This window comes from Phyllostomus hastatus, unplaced genomic scaffold, assembly GCF_019186645.2.
Source record: "Phyllostomus hastatus isolate PE091 unplaced genomic scaffold, TTU_PhHast_1.1 phas_scaffold_129, whole genome shotgun sequence".
NCBI classification, from domain to species: domain Eukaryota; kingdom Metazoa; phylum Chordata; class Mammalia; order Chiroptera; family Phyllostomidae; genus Phyllostomus; species Phyllostomus hastatus.
In genome coordinates, this window is record NW_025334009.1 from 4,240,101 (window position 1) to 4,260,972 (window position 20,872).

Consider the following 20,872-nt stretch of genomic DNA (forward strand, 5'->3'; position numbering starts at 1 on the left):
ACATCTACTTCGCATCGAGAAAAAGTGAGTTTTGCTCATTAAACACCAACCCGCAGACTCGTGTGGCAACCGAGGAAGGAACACCTCCGCCTACCGGTCGGCTGGCCCGCCCCCCGCGTGCAAGCGCACCAACCGAGGGTGCCGCAGGAACAGCCCTGCGCGGCTCCGCGGCCCCACGGCCGCCCGCTAGGGTCCTCGCGTGTCCCCAGACAGGCTCTGAGTTCTGCAGGGCCTTCCTGGGCAACGAGGCCGCAGTGTCTTGCTCGAATCCACACATCTGTCAAATAATGCTTTACCTCTCTGCTTTCCATGCCAAAAGAGTCAAGAAAAACACATAGGACAAAATTACTGTCTTGTCGAAACCAAAGGAACACCGCCTGCCTGCCTGGGTCCTAGAGTCCGGTCTCCGAGAAACTGTTTCCTGGCTTGGACTCAAGCCGGAGGACGATGATGACGAATGTTTGCTAACATTTACTAGGTGCTTGCTCAGTCATATTTAACCCCCTACATGATGCCAGGAAGTAACATGATCTCCACTTCACGGACGAGGACACATGGCAGAGAGGCAGGACCACCCAGCTGGTGAAAGGCAGAGCCGGGCCCCCGCCTGGGGCCGCAGAGAAGGGACCCCCTGCCCCGTTCACCAGCTCCTGCTTGGCGCTGGCAGGGAGCCAACAGAGAAGAAAAGAGCCCTGCAGGCAGGCAGGTAGGCAGGGTCGGAGGGGATGGCACTCGGCCGACTTTTACCCTCGAAACAACATCTTTCCACCCAGAGGCTGCACATCACGTGATTTAAAAACATGGACTCCGGCCCCGGCCGGGTGGGTCAGGGGGTCGGAGCGCTGTCCCGCACCCCTACAAGGCTGCTGGCCCCGTCCCAGTCAGGGCACGCATTAGGTAGGCTGCAGGATCAACCCCAGCTGGGACGCATACAGGAGGCAACTGATGGATGCTTCTCTCCCCTTTGTCTCTCCCTAAAAATCAGCGAACCTATCCTAACAGAAGGATTAAAAAAAAAAAAAGAACTCTGGGTCTCTTTCCATACAGTTAAATCCTGCCTCCTCTCCACAACCTTCAGCAGCGTCCTTAACCTCTTTACACTTCAGTTTCCTCGTCTGGCAAGTAGGGATGACAGCACCTACTTCTTGCGGTGGTTGTGGAGATTAAGTACATTAACACACGTGAGCGCTTACCAGGGGACACAGTGCAGGCTCAGTGCGCGCACTTCGACCCGCTGTGCTGGGCAGGGCCGAGCGCCGCAGACCAGACCAGGCAGGGTCAGACGGCCCCGCGCTCCGCCCCGCCTGCTGGTCAGTGGTGCTGCGTCCCCTCTCCTCGCATCACACCGAAAGCCTACACTGTCACGGGGGGTGGCCACTGCCTGTCAGAACCTGCACCTTTAGGACAGCACTTGGTGTCATGTGTCCATTGCTGGGCCAAATCTTAGCACCAGGCCACATCTTCCTGGCCTTTTATTATCGGTACCAAGCGTAGTGCCTGGTACAGAAAAGGGACTCGACAAGTGCTTGTGGAAGGAAGACCGAGAGGGTCCGACCACCCCGGGAGACGGACATGCGCAGTGCACAGCGGCTCTGGGAGGGAGTGCCGCCAACATCACAGGCTCGCCACCCCCCAGCCCGCAGAGTGCGCGGGCTGCCGTTCGGGCAGTGAGCGCTATGTCGGAGCACGGCACTGCTGTGTTGCAGCCTGTTGCAAGTTCTGATCTTGCCACTTGGAGGCATCAGCAGATTCAGAAGTTTGTAAGGCAAGGAGCACTTTATCCTTCTCGGGGAACGAACATGCAGTCCAGGCGCTGGGTGCCCTTCTGTGGAAGGCAGGAAACCCCTCTACCAGAAGTGCTCGTCGGCAGACCGACTTTGACCATGGAAATGATTCCTTCCTTCCTTCCTTCCTTCCTTCCTTCCTTCCTTTCCTTTCCTTCCTTCCTTCCCTCCCTCCGTCCCTCCCTCCCTCCCTCCATGTCCCCCCATTCACAATAAAGCCCAGGCAAAGGGCCTGGGCTGAGGTGTACGTGGGGTGAGTTGACTCTGCCTCCTCATTCTGTGCAGGCGGTGCAAGAACACAGCCTGCGGTAAGCACCGGGAGGCCAAGGCAATGATTTCTTACTCCTCAGAGTCCCCTACGGCTAAGGCAGCGCTTTCTTTCCGACCTGCACGTGGCCAGACACAAGGCCGCCAGAGAAACTGCTGCCGAAGACACGGAGTGGCTTCGACATCACTGTTGCTTCAGTGCGAGTGAACAGACACAGGAACAGCCCGAGCGGGAACGGCCGGCCGGGCCGGCCCGTGCTCTCCTTCCCCGGTGGCTACGGCGCACAGGCAGGTGGCCCAGCGGGCGCAGGTCTGACACACACTGAACCCCCCTCCCCGGCCCTGCAGTGCCCCTTCTTCGGACTTCGGGGGGCACAGATCTGCCCGTGTCTCCTAGGGGAGCAACCTGTGGGGGGTTGAGTTAATAAATGGGGAGAATAACTGCGTTGCTTTTTGGTTATCTGCTTGTCACAGATCTGCCATCTTCACACATTAGACTTTTTATTCATCCTTGACTTACTGAGCCGTTCATTAAGCTACTAAAGAAAGGCACCAGTAACAACCATGAGTCTGATTAACCAGATGCGGCTCCTAAAGAGGTACCATATTTCAGAGTAAATCCAAAGACACCTACCTCCTTTCTCAGCAGTGTGAGGCTAGCTGTAAATCAGGTTAAAACCCGCTAAAGCCCTCCCCCGACAAGTCACATGCAGGTGTTCCTAAGTGCATCTCATAGGTCCCGATGTGCAGCTCCAAAATCTGGAGATAAGGCCCCCCCGAAAGCAGAGCAAGGCCCTCCTCTCCACCTCAGGGCCCCCGAGAGGAGCACACCTGGGCGAGAGGGCTGCTGAGCGCAACCGGCACCCGAGTTTCCACTTCCTGTTTCAGCCGCTGCTCCTGGGTGTCCCGCGAACCCGTTTTGTGCCTGTCCACCTTGAGAAGGGGCTGAGTCAGCCAGCTGAGAGGCCGCCCTATGCTCGAGCCGGCTCATAACCAAGCCCACGGATTCTTTAGGTACTGGGCGGTGCGGGCGAGATAAAATGGACACAGCACTTCTGGCCTAGAGCTTCGCGTCTTTCTTAAATATTCCCGACACGAGCACAGTCACAGTTAAACTGTGTCCTGAGAACACGGTTGCTGCGTGACATAACAGATCATCTTATTAAAGCACGGGGGTGGGGGGCAGAGTGGGGGGGGGAGGGCGAGCATCAAAAGACAAGGGCAAGTACGTGAGCCTTGTGAATACAACTCACACTGAAAAACCAGCAGTCCCTCCTCGGAGGTCTGTGCTTCTTCCACACACAGGACGGGAGACTCAGGTTGCTGGTGGCTGAGGACTGGTGCTGTTTATCAGGGACAGTAATCTTTATTCACAGAGCCACTGCAGCGGACAAAGGCACCCTTCACAAACGGCATCTCACTCAACCCTCACAAGGAGGAGTACAGAAAACCCACGTCCACAGGGGACAGTACGGCTGAGATGCACGGCACAGCCTGCCAGAGACCGCAGAGCTCGCGGCCACTCGTAGAAGCCTCCCAGTCAGGTTTTCTTTTCACGACGTTGCTTTTTTGTTTTGCTTTGTTTGTAAACTCCCAGGGAGCCAGCCGACTCATGGCACTTGCCACACCAAAGAGGTGGCTTCTGATAAGAAGATGCGCAACGTAAAACCTAAAGAGGTTCACAAGCAGTGGACCCATAGGGAGTTTTTAGAGAGACTACCACAAAGAGACCTAGCTTTTTGCCCTGACCGGTGTGGCTCCGTTGGTTGGGTGGGTGGGCATCGTCCCACAAAGCAAAAGGTCACAGGTCAGGACGCATGCCTAAGTTGCAGGTTGGGTCCCCAGTCAGGGTACGTATGGGAGGCAGCCAATCGATGTTTCTCTCTCACATCCATGTTTCTCTCCCTCTCTTGCTCCCTTCCTTCACCTCTCTCTAAAAGTAAATAAATAAAATCTAAAAAAAAAAAAAAGACTTTGCTTCTTGATAGCTTTGTCGACCCCTTAACTGGCCGCTCAAGGCGGTCTTTACGTTCTTAAAGCACCTACAATTACTTTGGGTGCTGTGCCGCCACTAGCAAGTAGCTGCTACCAAGAGTTTCAGTGATCGTGACAGAAGAAAATAAAGCAAGAGGAACAAATCAGCAGGCTTAAAACAGGTGTGTCCGTCCCCTTAGGATAAAAGAGTAGTTTTAATAGAAATCTTTCATGACACAACCAGACTCATTCTTTCTGGGGCAAGGATGTGCCACATTTCAAACGTTCTGTGAAGCTCAGTATTCCCAAAGGCCAAGTCCAAGATGAGCCCGAAAGAGGAAAGGAGGAGAAAGAGGGAGGGGTACGCAGAGGCCGGAAACCCTGAGGGAAGCACACCGGGGGCTCCGCGGCGACAAGCCCGCAGCCCTGTCCACGGGCCTCTGCACCCTCCGCTCAGCACCCGGCAGCAGCTGAGCTGTCGTCCGAGCAGCGGAGACAGGAGGCCCTAGCGGGATCTCTGCTGAAACAGAACCCCACCTCAGGCTCCAACTTAAGGTGGGCGGGCAAGAAGATACTGCCTTCTTGGACGGCTACTTACCTTGAGATATCTTTTCTTGTCCAGATGAAAATGCAACAAAAACATTTTCTAAAATCCTCCTTAGCATTTTTCACTGACCAGTTTATCTGTATCCTAAGAGGCCACAACTAGCATCTTGCTAAAACCTAACTTGTGCTCTCTGAAGCAATATGGCTGGCCTGGCCCTGGCTGGTGTGGCTCGGTGGATGGAGGGCTGGCCTTAGAACCAACAAGTCACAGGTTTGATTCCCAGTCAGGGCACATGCCTGGGTTGTGAGCCAGGTCCCCAGCTGGGGGTTTTCGAGAGGCAGCTGGTTCATGTTTCTCTCCCTATCTTCCCGTCACTCTAAAAAATAAATAAAATCTTAAAAAAAAAAAATACGGCTGGCCTGTTTCATGGAGCCCCACCCAGCAGGCCCAGAGCTGGCCGAAGTCAGAGCCTCAAACTGAACGCTGCCCCAGGAACGCAGTACATTCTCGGCCAGGTTCGGACGTACAGGGACTTGATTATTCTGAAGGCGTCTGCTGCCGAGAGTCTATGCCACCCACTCCACCCCCACCCCCCGCCAGGCCTTCGTGCATGTACAGTAGGACTCCATCCGGTTCCCGCAGAACAGGCCTCTCCTCATAGTGACAGAACGTCAGGGATCTGCAGTGCTGGGGTTACTGTCATCAGCCGAGGCCCAGACTCAGGGAAAACAGACTTGTCCACTCAGGGGTCCACCTGCCTCCCCCATTCTAAGAGTCGCTTGCGTCAAAAACAGAGAGGTTGGGGTAGGGGGAAAAGGCGGAAAACTGTGCTTGAACAACAATAAAAAAAATGTAAAAAAAAAAAAAAAGAACATTCAAAACAAAACCAAGAGGCCAAATACAAGCAAACGTATAAATAAATGAGTAAGCAGACAACTAAATAACCGAAACAGCCGAGTCTCCCCTCCCCCGAGAAGACGCGGCTCTACCCCCGAGGCTGGGAGAGGCCGCCGGGCAGGGGGGCGCTCGCCGGGCAGGGGGGCGCCGGGTGGTCGCTTCACCCCACACAGCTCACTGCGGGCACGGGACGCACGGGCTGCGGTGAGCACTCAGCACAACCACCGAGCAACTGCGAGCCACTAAAACGCAAATACTTCTGAAACTTTCAGTTTGTTGGCTATGTTTTCAGCAGCGTTTCATTCAATGCTTACAAGGACCTCAGTCTAGTTAAGATTTCCCTTGTCAATCAAAAACTCATTTCCCAGTAACAGTGCGGCCCAATTCTTCGTGGGGGTAGAAGATGGCGCGTGAACATATCTTGCGGATAACCCTCAGAATTCCCTTCAGAGTTCGGGTTTCTGTAGCCGCCATTTAATTTTATTTTCCCTTCTCAGGTGGTTTCAATCACACAGTAACATAACCACAGTTCTCGTGAAGTGGAACACAGAGACGGACATCGCTTGCTCTGCCCCCGGGACTTCCCCAGTTAACCCTGGAGTCACCGCGGGGCACACGGGGCAGGGGGGCTGGTCCCAGCTGAGAGGCAGGCTCCCTCCCCTGCAATCAGCACCACTTCCCACAGGGTTGGCTGTAGCTCTGTGATGCTCTTTCATGTTCTCAGATGACTGTTGTTCCAGAGCCTCTGGCTCTTTTCTTCTAGAAAAAGTAGACCCTAAGTTCGACACATATGGACATTTCATTGTCCAGGTGTCTAAATCAAGCCACTGCAACGGAAGGCAATTTCTAAAATCAGCGTGGAAAATGTAAAGCTTCTTATTTTGCTGTGTTGACTGAGAAATGCAAGCAAACCTCTCTTTTCTTTCTCTGACAGAACTGATGGTGGGAGGGGGCAGGAACAGCTGAGGGGGCAGTGATGCCCACCAGCCCTGACACACTGCACGGGCCACACTGTCGAGCCCCCACAGAGGCTGCAGTGCGCTCGCCAGGCGTCCCCAGGGCACCGCAGCTACTCCTCTGGCCTTGCCACTGAACAGAGGTTGTATCCACCGGCTCTTTATCCACGACCACCCACCTCCGAACTGTAGCTCTCCTAAAGGCTGTCTCCATCAGCCGCTCCGCTTCAATCGCCTTGCTCGGACCTTTTGGAGGACCCCGCTGACATCCTCTCTACAGAAACAGCACCCTGAGAAGATGGGTAAAACACAGAGCCACCAGACTTCCGAACGCACGGTCACCACCGTTTCAGGGAGGTAGCCACCCCCACTCCTTTTTTCTCGAGTAAAAAGCTACAGACCCAGTGCCACTCTGCCAGGAGCTTCGAGTCAGCAAAGGTCCACTGGACAGGAATTCTAGGTCTACTGACTCTCACTTGGAAGTAACACAAAATTATCAACCTTCAACCTCTATTAAAAATAAGCAGTGGTGCCCTGAGCAGTATGGCTCAGTGGGTTGGGCGTCATCCTGCAAAGCAAAAGGTCGCTGGTTCGACTCCCAGTCAGGGCACGGGCAGAAGGAAACTGACCGATGTTTCTCTCACACGTTGATGTTTCTCACCCTTTCTCCCTCCCTTCCATTTTCTCTAAAAATAAATAAATAAAACCCTAAAATCTCTGGTAATCTGAGAGTTTAGGAGAAGACAGAGCCCAGAGGCCTCCCACCCCAGCTGGCGCTGCTGCCCAGTGCCGCACGGGCACTGCCCTCGGCACCCGGCCGCCCTCCCGATCAGGACTGCGCGCCCCGGCGACCTCACACGGACTCACCCCTCGGCCGGGGGCCTTCACGCTCCCTTGGACCACCTCGTGCATTAAAAGGCACCCCTGATATTTGTCTGAAGGTCATCCAAGCAGCCAAAATAAGTGATTATACAATCAGAAACTTCTACTTACAAGAAAAACGGGGGAAATACACTTAGAAAGGGAGGGCCCTGAGCAGTGCTGGGAAGCGCCCTGAGGCTCCCGTTACACGGACGGACCACACATGCAGGGCCTCTCAGAGGACTCGCCCCCTGTGCCCCGTCCCGTCGTCGGAGGCTCTGGGAGATGGTCGACACTTTAACACACAGCTGGCTTCCCTGGAAATGCTGTCAATTCAATGTGCTGAGACTACTTCTTCTTGTGGGAAGACTTCTGGAGTTTTACGGATTTTAAATGCTTTTACCTGCCCCCCTACCACCTCTCCTTGTCCCTCAAAATCACTAGCCAGACAGGGTACTTTTTTTGTCCCATTAAATCTTTATTAATTTTTTTAGAGAGAGGGGAGGGGAGGAAGGGAGAGAGGGAGAGAAACATCGATGTGCGGGGGAAACTCGGATCAACGGCCTCTCGCCCGTCCCCAGCCAGGGACCTGGCCCACAACCCAAGTGTGCGCCCCGGCCCGGAACCGCACAGGCGCCACTTCGGTTCGCAGGCCGCACGCAACCCGCCGAGCCACACCGGCCAGGGCGGGACACGGGTTCCCCACTCAGTAACCAGTGCGTTCTCCCGGCTGAGCAGGCGTGGGGTCTAGCGGTGCTCTCCTGGAGATTACGTTTTAGAGCATGAGGACAACAGACACGTCCACTTTCAAACGAGCGAGAGGCACACAGCTCCATCTGAAATTCTTACCAGGAGACACACAGAATGGGAAGACCTCAAGAGAGACAAGTCGCTGTGTTGTTAACAGTTCACTGGACAGCCCAGGCATCGAGTGCACCGAGAGCTGCATGCACAGTGGACAGAGCTGGGTGAGACCCGGACAGGGGAAGAGGGTGAACCACACTTAAGAGAGAAAGTGCAGAAATGAGTAAGATCGAGGCACGTTCCTCTTGCTGAAAGAAGCCTACAGAGACGCCGGTGCCTTCAGACAGGGGGCATTGACTCCCGCCCCCACGGGCCTTCTGTGTTTGCAGGTGACGAGACTCAGAACAGCTCGGGCGGAAAAGCCGCACCCCAGCCGGCCCAGGAGACACACGGCCGCCATCGCTCTGCAACTCCCCCGGCTTCCGAACGTGTTGCTCTTGTATTCACACTTCGGACGCTGACTCCACGGCACACGCCTGGGCCATGACTCATCATTTCACGTGTCATTTTACACGGCATAAAAACAAGTGCACATTTTTATTATATTTTATTATTTATTATGTTTTAAAGATTTTATTTATTTTTAGAGACAGGAGAAGGGAGGGAGAAAGAGACGGAGAGAAACACTGGTGTGTGGGAGATACATGGATTGGTTGCCTCTCGCACGCCCCCAGCTGGGGACCTGGCCCACAACCCAGGCCTGTGCCCGGACTGGGAACCCGACCAACAGCCTTTTCGTTCACAGGCTGGCACTCAGGCCACTGAGCCACACCAGTGGGGGCTATATTTTATTGTCATAAGGATAATTAAGGTTTAGAGATACAAGTTCTATAACCTAAAGGAATCTGGAATCTAGTTCTTAATCTGGAAAGTTAAGAGGCTCCTTCTGAGTAGTCTCCAATGCCTAGTTGCTTCCTCTCCCTTGGGAGCAAGGCTGATTTAAGTGGGCACAGTGCTGCCTGGAATAAAGGAGTCTCCCAGCCCTCCCTGGGGTTTAAGTGTGGCTATGATTAAATTTTAATCAACTGCATGTAAGTAAAAATAGTGCTTGCCAAGCCCAGGAAGTATTCTTAAAGGGAGGGCCATGTCCTCTTTCACCCCTTTTTCTTCCCCATAGGTTGGCAAGTCTGAGTGACGGCTGACACTCAGCAGCCACCTTGGACCACGAGGTGGAAGCCACGTGTTGAGGACTGAAAGGGCCCACCCAGGCCCTTGATGTTCATGGCACTAACCTAAGGAAGCCCGAGTGACTCAGATTTCATTCACAGAGGGAAATGGACTCACTGAAGCCACTGTTATTTTTGGTGCGCTGTCACTCACAGCTGAAATCTAATCCTAACTGATACAGCTGCTTTTGGAAATTCTTGGTGATAGGAAGAGGTGGGTATTTTGTGCAAAAGACAGGGGCTATGAAATAGAGAAAGCTATAGAATAACATAGTTAAGTAGCAGAACAAGAGGGACCACATCAGCCTCGAGGCTGCCTTCAAAGGGCCGGGTGTAATTTCAGGGCTGTGTACATGTAACTACTAATTAACTAGGGGCAAGGAGCTCGGCAGCTGGGTAGAAACAAGGTGCTGGCCTGCAGGCCTTGTGTTTGCCACCTGTGCCGTAAGGAACGGAAAGGAGAAAATTAGCTAGCTGTTCAGGCACCAACTGCAAACCCTGGATATGCTCAAAGCCCAAATCACAAAGACTGACCCACTTTCAGGGCAGCGAGCGCCCTGAGGCATCTGGTCAAATAACCCTGCCTCCCCCGCCCCCACCCCCACTCCAAGGGAGAATTAAAAAATGGCAATGTGAATGCCCAAAGCAACCAAAACAGAACAGGAACCTGGCCACTGGAACTATGAATAGTCCAATATGGGCTATCCATTTGGAGAATGCTCCTGAAAAAAAACAAAAGCCTTAGCATTTTCACTTTTAGATACCGTATCTACCTAAGACAACAGAAAACACATCTACGCAAAATCTGTACATGAATGTACATACCAACATTATTCACAATAGCCAGGCGTGGAAATAACCGCATGCTCATAACTAAGTCATGCATAAAGAAGATGTGCTATATCCAGACAATGGAATATGCAACCACAAAAATGAATGAAGTACTGATTCACAGCTTCACGCAGATAACTGAGCCTTACGCTGAGTAGAGAAGCTTACAGTGTATGACCGCATTCACGAGGGACATCTCCAGCAGGCGAGACTACGGACGGACTTGGGCATGACTACCAAAGGGTACACGGTCTGTTTTTCGGGTGATGGAAACGTTCAGGAACTAGTGGTGACGGTTGTATAACCTTGTGAATATACTAAAAACCACTAAATTATACACTTTGAAAGGGTGAATTTTATGCTGTGTGAATCATACCTCTATTAAAACGAAGAAAACAAAACAGGAACCGAGAAGCTTTCAGGGCCGGAAGACGATGCCGGAACAGAGACGCAGTCACTGCATTCTCCCCTCCCTGCCGTGCCCTGGCCCTGGCCCTGGCCCGCCAGAGCCTCTCAAAGCCTCTCAGGGAGCGGCTGCCTCCGGCCTCCCCACTCTCCGCAGCACCCCAGCGCCCGCCCACCCGGCGCTCTGGTCCCAGTGACTATACACAAACGAAGATCAGCGGACTCCAACTGGCAGGGAACATCCATCTTCCCAGCACAGAGATGGCCAAAAAGCCATCTGCCCAACCTTGAGTAAATAGACTTTTAAGGATATGAACGTAATTAGCCAAATGCCTACCTACTTACACTTAATTCATTAGTCAGCCTCAGACACCTGAATTTAACATAACGTGGCCTTAGCTGTGACGGCAGCACCACGCCCGCGCACTGGCGCCGCGTAAGCACGCGGCCTCCTCCTTTTCCGCAGGACGCATTCCGGGAGCCCCAGTGGGCGCCTGGAACTGTGGGCGTCCCGGACCCTCTACTACCGTGGTCCTGCCCACACACACACACCTGTGGTAAAGTTTGTGTTATAAACTGGGCACCGTAAGGGGTTAATAACAATAATAACAAAATAGAATATAATTCTAACCACACACAGTAATGAACGTTCTGGGAATGTGGCATCATCATGTAAAACAAGGGTGACTTGAAAACAAGCACTTCAACTCGGCAACGGTCGACCTGATAACCAAGACAGCTGGCAAGTGACCAGCGGGCAGGCCGGGCATGCGTGCAGATGCCGGACAAAGGGATGACTCACGGGTCCCGGGTGCAACAGAGCAGGGCAGCACGAGGCTTCGTCACACTAAGCCAAACTGCTCACAGTTTAAAACACGCAAATTGTTTATTTCTGGTATTTTTAATATTTCCAGACCACGGGTCACCGCAGGGAGTGACAGCGCAACCACGGCAAGGGAGCTGCTGCAGCAGGGGACCAACAGCTACTGCACGCTCGCGTCTCAGAAGCGACTGATGTGCGCTTACACTACCAGGTGACAGACGGAAGACACGCAACACCCAACAAGCCCACTCACGGGCACTTGTTAACAGAAGGAGTATACCTGTTCACCAAGAGAAACAACAACTTCGAAAGAGCCACAAATGGGGAAAAAAACCCCTGACATTTCCTTTGGCAGTGGAGCTAATGAGTAATGCATTGTGATACATATATGCCTGTAACAGAAGACTGTGCAACAATGAAATGAACCAATCCTAGTCATACACCAGATGAATTTCAAAAATACTACTGCGCATAAGAAAACTCAGGTGGAAAAGTGCATCCTGTGTGATTCCACAGCAAGTCAAAGACTCTCCAGGTTGGAACTAGGGCAGTGCCAATCTCTGGGAAGGGTGGAAGGACACGGAGCAAGGGCAGCAGCAGAGTCTGTGTAATAGCCTGGGTGGTGGTGGAGCCCCACGAGTGCGCTGGTGCCCTACAGAGAGACGGAGATGGCCTCGTTCTCCACCATGTGGGGACGCGGCACGCGGGCAGCCTCTGCCCACCAGGGCGAGGGGCTGCGGGTGGAAATGAATGGGCTAGAACCTTGATCTTGGACTCTCCAGCCTCCAGAATGGTGAGAAATAAGTTTCTACTGTTTAAGCCACCCCATCTAAGGTATTTTGTTATAGCAGCCAAGGCTAAGACAACAGGTTTTTCAGTTGGTGATGACTCACTAAACAGTACATTTACAATCTGTGTTATTTTCTGTATGTATGCAAAAGTCCCCACCCAAAAAAGGGGGGGAAATCATGATTTAGAAACACTGCCCTTTCCATTTGTATACTTCTATTTTATTCAAGCTCTTTACAAGCTACATATGTTTCCATAACCAACAGCGCCATTTTAGGTGATCTAACAATTTCCTAGATCATATCATTTTAATTGCCACAAAGCTGCTTAAGATACACCACATTTTGAATATGTGAATATGTTGTAAACTCGGGAAGTTTACTCTAAGTCAAAAGTACCTTTTGGCATAAAATTACAATAGTCAATTCTTTCATTGGTCCTGTAAGTAAATTTGAATACTTGTTTTACTAAAAATGTTATCTTTTTATTTATGAGATTATAACCCCAGAATAATCACTGAAATTGTGTTAAAATTCTCTACCTTCTAAAAACCAACCAAACAAACAAACAAACAAGCAAACAACAACAACAACAACAACAACAAAACAGCCCTGGCTGGTGTGGCTCAGTGGATTGAGTGCTGGCCTGTGAACCAAAGGGTTGCTGGTTTGATTCCCCGGCAGGGCACATGTGTGGGTTGCGGGCCAGGTCCCCAGCAGGGGGCGCACAAGAGGCAATCACTCATTGATGTTTCTCCCTCTCTTTCTCTCTCCCTTCCCCTCTCCCTAAAAAAACCCCCCAAGATTCTGTTAGTTGACCTCTATTAGTCAATGACTGACATATCATCCTCAAATAATACCACATTTTGCCATGTATAATGCACACTTTTTGTCCAAATTTTTGAGGGAAAAATAAGAATGAGCATTATACATGGGTATAATAAATACATACCATCAGTATAAGAATCCCGTGTATAATGCGCACAAAACATGGGCGTGCACAATACACGGGAGCACATTACACATGGCAAAACACGGAACTCTGTGTCTGAAGAAATATAACTAATACCCAACAACAACAAACACTATGAGACCTTTTTAAAAAGACAAAGATTCTCTCTTTTCTGAGGGATAAATTCTTGGGAAAACCCACCTCATATTCTGATGACATACTCATTTTCAACATTTCAAAAAGCCCAACAGATACCCTATATGTATCTACCTTAATACCACACAGGGTAAAGAAGATGTTCTGTTTTTTCACTTATCACTGAATATTTGTCAAGAATCAATAATTTACAAAAGAAATGCAAATAACCAGTAATCAAATATAAAAATGTTCTATCTTACTAATAACCTAAGAAAAGAACATTAAATCATTCCCTTCTTTGCTACACCAGCAACATATTTTTAAAAATTACGAAATATTGTAAACATACGGAAAATTAGAGACTACAATAACAAACACCCACGGACCCAGTACAAGCATTTTGTTGCTAACACTTGGCGCTGGGTGGGATGCAGGGAAAACAAGTACCCTCAAACACTGCTGCCGTAAGGATAAGCGGGAAGTTTCTGGGTGGCAATTGGACTATATTCATGAAGCCATAAAATGTGCTTAGCACTTAATCGGGCAAGTTTACCTGGAGGAATTAACTTAAGGAGGTAATTAAGGCTCTCTACAAGGATACTGATCACAGAACTATTTAATAAAATAACCACAAAATGTTACATGAAGAACTAGTTAAATCACGGTAAAACATACTATGGAGCATTACTGATAACAAAGAAAAAACAGAAAATATACATTACTAACATCAAAAACAAAATAGGGGCCGTCACTACTGATTTTAAGAACATCCAAAGGATAAGATTATGAATAATTCTATACCCACAAATCTGAAAGCCTAGATGAAAAGGACCAGTTCTTAGAGAAACAATCCTGCCAGAGCTCACACAAGAAGAAAAAGACAGTGTGGACGGGACTGTTACTTATTTTTAAAAATTGGGTCCAAACGAATGCTCTTCCCAAACTGAAAGCACCAGGCGCAGACTGGTGCACCGATGACGCCTGCTAAACAACTAACAAAGCAATCACACAAGTCTCTGAGCCCCTTCCAGAAGCTGGAAGCAGAGGGAACAGTCCCTAACTCACCCTATGCGGAAGGCATCACCCTAGTACCAGACCAGACGAAGATGTTACAAGAAAACAACTATGAACAACTACGAACAGAGATGTAAAAACCTTCAACACAATATCAGCAAACTGAATTCAAGAATATATTAAAAGAATTATATACATTAAACAACTGAGATTTATTTCAGGTACGTAATCACGGCTCAACTTTCAAAAATCAATTAAGGTTACCCATCACATCAACAGGCTAAAGAAAACAAAATCCTATGATTATATCAATAGATGGGGGGGCATTTTACAAAATCAAACACCCATTCAGCAAACTAGGAACAGAGAGGAACCTTTTCAACTCCATCAAGAACATCGGGGGGGAAAAGCCCCTCCGGCTGGCAAATATACGTCAGCAGCCAAGTGCAAGTTTAAAGGACGAGCCCACTATGCGCCCGTTAGAACGGCCACACCCCAAACACCGACACCGCCAAACACTGCTGAGGCCGTGGAGCTGAGGCCGTGGAGCGGCAGGAGCTCCCATTCACCGCTGGTGGGGACGCAAAGCGGTGCAGCTACTTCGGAAGACAGCCGGCAGTTTCTTTCAAAACTAAACACTCCTCTTACCATGCAATCCAGTAATCATGCTCCTTGGTATTTACCCAAAGAAGCTGAAAACTTATGTCCAGACAAAAACATGCCCTGGCTGGCGTAGCTCAGTGGATTGAGCGCAGGCTGCGAACCAAAGTATCGCAGGTTCAATTCCCAGTCAGGGCACATGCCTGGGTTGCAGGCCACGGCCCTCAGCAACCACACATTGATATTTCTCTCTCTCTTTAAGCCCTGGCTGGCGTAGCTCAGTGGACTAAGTGCGGGCTGCGAACCAAAGTATTGCAGGTTCGATTCCCAGTCAGGGCACATGCCTGGGTTGCAGGCCATGGCCCCCAGCAACCGCACATTGATGTTTCTCTCTCTCTCTCTCTCTCTCTCGCTCTCCCGCCCTCCCTCCCCCCTTCCTTCCCTCCCTAAAAATAAATAAATAAAATCTTAAAAAAAAAACCCCACACACAGATATATTTTACAGCAGCCTTAGTCGTAATTGCCAAAATTTGGAAGCAACCAACGTGTTCTTCAGTAGGTGAAGAGGTAAATAAACTGTGGTCCATTGAGACAATGGAACATTATTCAAAGGTTTAAACAGAGAGAGAGAGAGAGAGAGAGAGAGAAGAAGAAGAAAAAGCTGTGCAAAGACATGGAGGAACCTTAAATGTGTATTGCTGTACTGACCGAAAGACGCTAATCACTATTACATGCACATTACTATGCTGCAGAAGCCAATCTGAAAAGACTACACGCTGTGGGATTCCAACTGGATGACATTCTGGACAAACACCATGGAGACAGTAACAAGACCAGTGAGTGCTAGGGGCTGGGGGAGGAAAGACGAACAGGAACACAGAGGATGTGTAGGGCAGTGAAACTACTCCGTGTGGCACTACACTGCTACTGTGTATATATACACACGTCATTGTAACTCTGTCCAAACCCCAAGAGTGTACAACTCTAAGAGCGAGGCTTCGTGGGAACTACAGACTTTGGCTGACAGCGAAGTCTCACTGCAGACCCACTGGCTGTAGCCAATACACCGCACTGGATGGCACGGAAAGCTGAGTGTGGTGGTGGAGATGGGGTAGGTATACGGGAATTCTCTGTACTTCCTGCTTAATTTTTTTTTAGTGAACTTAAAACGCTCTAAAAATACAAAGTCTATTTAAAAGGAAGAATATCCATTAATTAAAAAATAGTAACAGCAGCACAGGTTAACCTTTTCTTTTAACCTGTGTTTTACTCATTTTCTATAGTGGAATGAATACCAATCACACAGTTTTCCACAGGGGTATGAATGAACCATTCTGACACCACTTTGTGTATATTCTAGGACTAAGCACATACGTAAGAATATTGTGGATAATGAGAGCTAAGATTTTCACTGTTAGCAACAGGAATCACAAATAAGGTTTAACAGTTGACTTCCGGCCAAGATGGAGGCACGGATAGCACACTGGGCCTCCTCGCACAACCAGAAGAAGGACAACAACAAGTTTAAAAACAAAAATAACAATAACTGACAAAAAAATCAAACTGCACAGAAGCCCAACGACCAAGGAGTTAAAGGAGAAACACCCACCCAGAGCAGCGGGAGGGGCAGAGTCCTGCAGCAAGCAGCCGCTGGAGAGGGCTCACGGCCAGGCGGCAGCTGGAGGATTGGGCGGCCCCACATTCGCACGCAGATAAACGGGGAGGAACAACTGGGGAGTGAGGCAGACCACACAGCCCAGGGTCCCAGCGTGGAAATAAAGCCTCAAAACCTCTGACTGAAAACCCCTGTGGAGGTTCTGGCTGCAGGAGAAACTCCCAGCCTCAGAGGAGAGTCCGGTGGAGAGACCCACGGGGTCCTAGAACGTACACAAGCCCACCCACCTGGGAATCGGCACCAGAAGGGCCCGCTTTGCTTGTGGGTAGTGGGGGAAGTAACTGAACACCCCCCAAGCAAGTGCCATTGTTCCCTCTCGGACCCCTCCCCCACACAGAGTGCCACAACACACCCATGTGGGTTGCCCTGCCCTGGCAAATACCTAAGGCTCTGCTCCTCACTACGTAACAGGCTCACAGAGACCAAAAAAAAAAAAAAAAAAGGCCCAAATGAAAGAACAGATCAAAGCTCCAGAAAAAATACAACTAAGTGATGAACAGATAGCCAACCTATCAGATGCAAAATTCATAACACTGGTAATCAGGATGCTCACAGAATTGGTTGAGTACGGCTGGAAAACAGAGGAAGAAATGAAGGGTATGAAAAGTGAAATAAAGGAAAACGCACAGAGAACTGGGAGCAACAGGAGGGAAACCGGGACTCAAATCAACCATTTGGACCAGAAGGAAGAAATAAACATTCAACCGGAACAGAATGAAGAAGCAAGAATTCAAAAAAATAAGGAGAGGCTTAGGAACCTCCAGGACATCCTAAACGTTCCAACTTGTGAATCATAGGGGTGCCAGAAGGAGAAGAGCAAGAAACTGAAAACTTACTGGAAAAAATAATGAAGGAGAACTTCCCCAATCTGGTAAAGAAAATAGACTTCCAGGAAGTCCAGGAAGTTCAGAGTACCAAAGAAGATGGACCCAAGGAAGCAGACACCAAGGCACATCACAATTACATTACCCAAGATGAAAGATAAGGAGGGAATCTTAAAAGCAGCAAGAGAAAAGGAGACCATCACCTACAAAGTAGTTCCCATAACACTACCAGTTGATTTATCAAAAGAAACCTTACACTTTGGAACACTGTAACAAAGGGCTTTGAAAATCTGCACCCACATTTATTTAAGGTTACATATGGCTGCTTATTAGGCATATTGTATCGCTTTATTCTAAGGTTTCTGTAGTTGGAGACAGTTGCAAAGTACTCCAAACATTAACATGGGGATTAAGAAAACCATCTTGCCATTTCCTGAGAGTGGGATGTAAATTCTTTCACTATTTTTTCTTGAAATATTTTCATGTAAAATGGTAGTATATTGAAGAGTTTTATTTTATTTTTATCCTCACCTGAGGACATTTTTTTCATTGCTGAGAGATAGACAGAGATAGAGATAGAGATAGAGATAGAGATAGAGATAGAGATAGAGATAGAGATAGAGAGAGAGAGAGAGAGAGAGAGAGAGAGACACCATCGATGGTAGAAACATTGGTTGACTGCCTTCTCGTACACGCCCAGACCGGGGTTCGCATCCCAATCGAGGATCTTACCTGCAATCAGGGTATGTCCCCTGATTGGGAATTGAACCCATAACTTTTTGGTCTATGGCATGATGCTCCAACTGAACCATACCAGCCAAGGCTGTTGAGGCGTTTTATATCTCTAAATCAGGTAGGAAGGTCTTTGTATTGATGTAAAGATTTACTTCTCATCCCTTTTTCTTGTTTAAGCTTCACTATAATGTGACTACAACCAGGTCAGTGAACCCAGATCCACTCCTGAATGAAATCGTGTCTGTCCTTCCAATGAAGCATGTTGACTTCGTATGAGAAAGGTCAGCACCACATTCTAAATATTCCCTGGAAAACTAGCTGACATGTTAAGTATTTCTGATAGAGAAATCACAACTTACTTGGTTTTTCTAGTAACTCCTACCGAATGTGTAACCTGCTGACTCCACCCCGCCCGCATCCAACAGGCATGTCTGCTGGGTAACAGAATACCTCAGTCCTGTCTCAGGCTCATTCTAAAAAATCTGGTCAATCCATCAAACGGGCCCCGCTCTGCAGCCCCCATTCCAAAGCTGAGCTTGTGATCCAGGTCTACAGGTGAGCAGGAGGCGGGCCTGCACTCTCCCCGCACTCCTAATGCCACCCGCCACTCCCCCGCCGGTGAGGACAGAAGGAAGGTAAGGAGAAAGATGCTTCATTAAGAGACAGCCCCTGGCAGGCTGAGTCCTCCGGTCTTGGGCTAACCACACCTTCTGTCCCCGTATAGCCAAGTTTCTCAGCCTCGGCACTATCAACACTTTGGGCCCAACAATCTCTCACTATGTGGCTATCCTGGGAGCTGTAGGATGTGTAGTATCATCCCCGGCCTCTCCCACCAGATGCCAGCATGGACAACCAAAAACGTCTCTGGGCATGGCTAAGTGTCCAGTGGCTGGGGAGGAGAGGAGGGGTTGTCAAGATTGGCCCCCTGTTCTCTCCAGCCACTTTTAAGAACTGCTGTTCTCTCCAGCCACTTTTAAGAACTGCTGTCTTACAAAAAGACGACCAGGCCAGTGGTGTCTGTTCCCCTCTCTCCTGGCTGCACTGCTTCTCAGTCTAACGTGACGAGCACGCAGCCTCTCGCTGTGTGTGAGGCATCTAAATCCACCTCTCTCATGGGGGAACACACTCGCTGGTTTTCTGAAAAGCCAGACTAAAATCCCAGTGCCCAGGAATGGAAGGTTTGATTCCGGCCCTATTTCCCATCCTCTGACCCCAACCTCAGGCCCTGTCTAGCAGGGGACCCTCTTGGGAGGGTTGACAAGATGGCTCTTGAAGCCTCACATCACCTTCCAAAGCACCCCTTCGGCCTGCCAGGAGAGCACCTCCGACTACCAGGGGGAGGGTGCAGTGGGAGGCCAAGTTAAACAATGCCTCTTCTCAAGAGCCAGGATCTTCACTATTCGAAAACCGCAGCATTCTTGCCGACTTCAGGGGTGAGGGGTGGGAGTGGTGTGTGCAGCGGTGGCGGGAGAGGGTATAAGGGGGACAAATGGCAATGAGAAACAACACAATTAAAAAAGTGAATTGGGGAACCAATCTCTGCATACAAATGCAGTAAAAAGTTAACATTTGGGGAATCTAAGCACAAAGCACACAGTAATTCTTTGTGCTACCTGTGCAACTTTTAAATGTAGTATCATTAAAAAAAATCCCTGAACAGGGATCTTATCAGAGTAATGAAGATGTTCTAAAACTGAATTACAATGATGGTTTCATAACTCCACAAATTCATGAAAAAATCTTTGAATTATACAGTTAAAATGGGTGAATTTTGATACATAAATTATCTCAGGAGTTTTTTTCTTGGAGAAAAAGAACCTCTGTATCCGCTCGTGCTGGCGGTCACAGGTGACGACAAGGTCGGTGCTGCCGGAGAGAGGCCGCGAGGAAGACACCCGGGAAGGGCCCCTCGCCCCGCACAGAGAGCCCCTCTGTCCCCCAGCGCAGCCCGGCACCGCCCTCCCCGCTCTGCCCCTCGCCCCCGGGGCCCGGTCACCAGTCATCTACTTTCTGTGACAGGGCTTCTCTCGTTCCTACGCATTTCCTCCGGATGCAGCATTTGCGCAGATTAAACACAGACCTCACGCGGCCCCGGATTCTGGCAGAAGGCACTGTCATTAGCATACAACATCAGCTCTACTGCTCTCAGCATGCGAGATGGAGGATATTAATCCAGATAAACGTATCCATGATCACCACGGTCATACCGTCAATACTCTCAGTAAGAAATGCCCACATGCGCACCCCGTAAACACTACACTTCACTACGTGTAACAGATACCTAGCCCGTGCATAAATGCGCCGGAGGGCAGAACGACTAACACCCGAGCGCTTGGCCCCGTGGAGAACGGGGCCTGTATCACACCACAACCTGCAGGCTCAGCGCAGATGGAGAAGATGCCCGACGTTCAACGCCGCCGACGGCCTAAGAAAATCCTGCGATACGAGAGCTGTCAGAAACCAGCGAGGCTCTCCACCACACAAGTGCTGGAACGGCCACGGTCCTCTGCACCCACTCGCCGGGTGCCCCCGCGTGCGCCCCTCAGATGCCGTCAGGACAGGCTGTCCAGCCCCCTCCCCCTTCAGCCCGGAAGCCTGGACACCCTAGTCTCACGGGAAAGGCCGTGGGCAACAGCACCACGTGAACCGGCTGCCTAAGACCAACAGCCCCCAAAGCAGTGCCACCCTTTCAGGCATCTCGGGTCCCCAGGCGGCGGCCGACCCCCAGGGAAAGGGAGGACCACCAAGCCGAGTCCGCTGTGCTAGGATCACTCGTACTACTGAGCACTGCCACGTGCCGGCCCCCGGAGCGAGCACTTCACACACATCAC

At 50.1% G+C, this 20,872-nt stretch overlaps 1 protein-coding gene and 1 non-coding gene across 7 annotated transcripts in view; both read right to left on the minus strand.

Annotated features, from left to right (window-relative positions):
• The window catches only part of RBM6 (RNA binding motif protein 6), an 82,623-nt gene that overhangs the window by 17,525 nt on the left and 44,226 nt on the right, over positions 1–20,872 (minus strand). The window lies entirely within an intron of this gene.
• On the minus strand, positions 1,978–2,109 carry LOC123830905. Its single transcript, XR_006787840.1, has one exon. It is a non-coding gene; the product is annotated as a small nucleolar RNA SNORA51 (small nucleolar RNA).